At 43.8% G+C, this 3,143-nt stretch overlaps 1 pseudogene; it reads right to left on the bottom strand.

Moving 5' to 3' along the window:
* Positions 1–1,972: 1,972 nt before the first annotated feature.
* LOC110312094 lies at positions 1,973–2,698 on the bottom strand (annotated as a pseudogene).
* Positions 2,699–3,143: the final 445 nt, after the last annotated feature.

Genomic DNA, 3,143 nt, shown 5'->3' with positions numbered 1-3,143 from the left:
TGCGTTACCCCTGTACAAATGGAAAAAAAAATTAAGTTCAACATTTCTAGACCAATATGGCTGTTAATTTCTGTACAATGCCAACTCAACACAGTAAACTGGGATATGTTTTTCCAAAGTTGACAGCACAGCTAAAGTTTCCAAAAAATTCAAATTATATATATGTATGTATATATTTATATTTATGTAAAAAGACCAATAATAGCAATATGTTATGCATCAATAGTAGCAACAGCTTTTCCAGATTCTGCAGTCATTTGAACAAAATTGTAGAGACATCCAGCACACTCTATTAAAAAAAAAAAAACAAGTAAAAAAACAAAACCCCAGAAAACAGCACAGTTCTGTTACTCTTGTGTACCTGGCACCATTTTTTGTTTCTNTTTTTTTTTTTTTTTTTTATCAGCTTCTCAATCATCATCTGGAAAGAAAACATTCTGAGCAACATCATTAAAACCAGCTCTGATAAAGCACGGTCACTACTACGTATCATAAAGCAGGTACAAGCTATTTTACATTCACAGCACCGCACCCTGTGTCCCAGGCCACCACTGGGAAGATGCAAGCTCCTTGACTCTTACTTGTCTGTGGCTGCTGCAGGGATGTTCACTGACCAGTTATTATGTTGTTGTTTTGGTTTTATTTGTTTTGAGACAGGTTTTCTCTATGTAGCCCTGGTTGTCCTGGCATTTGTTTTGTAGACCAGGCTGGCCTGGAAATCATGAAATCCACCTGTCTCTGCTCCCCGGTGCTGGGATTAAAGCCACCACGCCTGGCACTATTTGTCTGTTAGTCTTAATTCCCTTCCTCTGTTAGGGATAAAGGGAAACAGATGAAGTCAGTCACCATGAGAGCTGTCTGCCTCCCTTAGCTCCCCTCTTCTGACCCCAACAAACCTCTTTTAGGGTCACCATTTGACAAACCCAACTGTTTTCCTTGCTGTCTGTTAGTGGAAAGGCCTACTGGAAAAAAAAAAAAAAGGTACCCGCTTGTGGGTCCCTCACTACAATGTCTTGACCTACAGGCCCTTTCTCCATTCTGGTTTCCCAGAGTCAGGAAGCACCTATCTTCTTGCACCCAAACAGTCAGGAATCCTATGACATCAACACGGACGTAGCCTCCGTTGCCAGTGCTTGGCTGAAATTTAGCCTTCCCTGCCTTTGTCTCTAGAGCACTCTCTTAACTCCCTTCAAACACAACAAATATTGAGTAAACAATAGGCTGACATATCCCCATCAGGCAACAAGCTCACATTCCAAACACACAGTTTGAGAGCAGCCGTGGGAAATGCGAGCACTAGGCAAGGCTACTGAGGATGTTCCTCTACACTGGAAAATGGCTGACTTTCAGAGCTGGGCAGGCTTGGGCACTGTGGCTCTGCCGTAACTGATAAATGTGCACTTGTGCTACAGAACCTTGGGAAATTCCTAAGGAATTATCTGTGAAATAGTACTAATGTATTCACCTTATAGGATAGCTGAGTTGAACAGTGTAAAACTCCAGCAAAATTTCAATCCTAAATTAACTGCATTCGCGTTTCCTGGGGCACCAACTAGTAAAGACCTTTAGAAAGGAAGTCAGCCACCCACGTAATGCTAATTTCCAAATTCTGTATTTGTAAATCTCACCTTTGCCAAAAAAGTTCTTCCATCCCTTCGTCACTGTGTCTTTCTCTTAATTAACTACTAAAAAGTTTTTCCTGAGCCTTACTTCCAACTCATATTCCTGAGAGACTCTAGCTCTCTTACAGGGATTCTTTCTAGGACCCCTCTAATACTCTTTGAGCAAATCACCCATGAACAAAGGAGCCAGGGATAAGGCCCTTACATGTCAGAAAGGCCCAAGAATCATGGACTGATTCTCAGAAGGTAACAGAGGTGTAGGCCAGGCCCCACAGACCCACACCTCTTTCCCTCAAGGCACAGAAAGAGGCAAACTCCAATATCTTGAGTCTACATGCACATCTCCTTTCCTAGAGCTCTGTGAGGTCATCATTGAAGTAGAGAAGTATTGCAGGTGTGAGAAGTTTACCATCCATGTTAAGATAGTCAAACTCTTCTTCCTCATCCCCGATCCCGTTTTCTTCCAGGGTTTGATCCATGTTCAAATTCTTCCCATCATATTTCCATGTGTAACTGGCAGCATGTGCATTATAGGGGAGATAGCGGTGTAGGATTTCCCACATTGATTCCAGAGCCCCGACCTGCAGTGTGTAATCCTGCATTGCAAGAGTGTTAATAATACGGATGTTCCGGGTCCGAGCAGACAGTCATCCCACCTGGTAATTTGCCCCCTTCCACCAGGGTACTCCGAAATCATTGGCCCAGTCTGAACGGGGCAGAGGCGGCGGGATATGCACGAAGCGGCCCCGCGGGGTACGGTATCTCATGCAACCAGTGAGTGGATCTATATGCTTGCGAATGTCTCTAGTCTGTGGATCAAACCAGTGACTTATGTCCTGGCCTGCGACCTCCAGGATGGGTTTCAACAGTAGATCCCCTTTGAATTCCTCGACAAGCGGTGTTAGATTGTAAACAAATCCCAGGTAAGACACCCATAGGTCCTCGGGTTGGTTGTGTTCCGCTACTTCTGACGGCATGAAATACCGACTTTGAAAATTATCCAAGTCTGGCCCGGCTACTAGGCCCCGGCGCGGCATGGCTCCTGGTCTACAAGAGGCACAGGCTCCCTCAGCTACCTTCTCGCTCCTCCGCAATCTTAAAACTATCAGGCCCAAGAACTACCTGAAGTGCGTTTGTTGCTGACATGGAAACCATTGTCTCTTTCGGGCCACCATCCACGGGAGTTAGTTATACGTAAGCAGGGCGGGGCTTGGGCTGCGTGTGTCCACTGGAAGCATTCCGGATTCTGGCTTCGAGCCTACTGTGGTTGAATTCATTCTTAGAGGAAATGAAGACAGTCCATTTCATAACGGAGTGTAGGCTAGATGAGTTAGGGGTAACAGAAAGTATCAATGAGGAGACTAGAATAGAGGTTTTTAAATCACCAGATTTCAGGCGTTTAAAAGCTGTTTAAGCAATTGCAGGTAAAGTTCTCGCCCATTAATATATTTTTGTAGACTATAAAAATTATAGAATAATGAATAGAAAGTAATGAATATAGAATATACTATGGAATATAAA

This window comes from Mus caroli, chromosome 16 (assembly GCF_900094665.2).
Source record: "Mus caroli chromosome 16, CAROLI_EIJ_v1.1, whole genome shotgun sequence".
In the NCBI taxonomy this organism is placed as follows: domain Eukaryota; kingdom Metazoa; phylum Chordata; class Mammalia; order Rodentia; family Muridae; genus Mus; species Mus caroli.
Note: the sequence above shows the minus strand (reverse complement) of the source record. Positions and strands in the feature narration are given on the sequence as shown.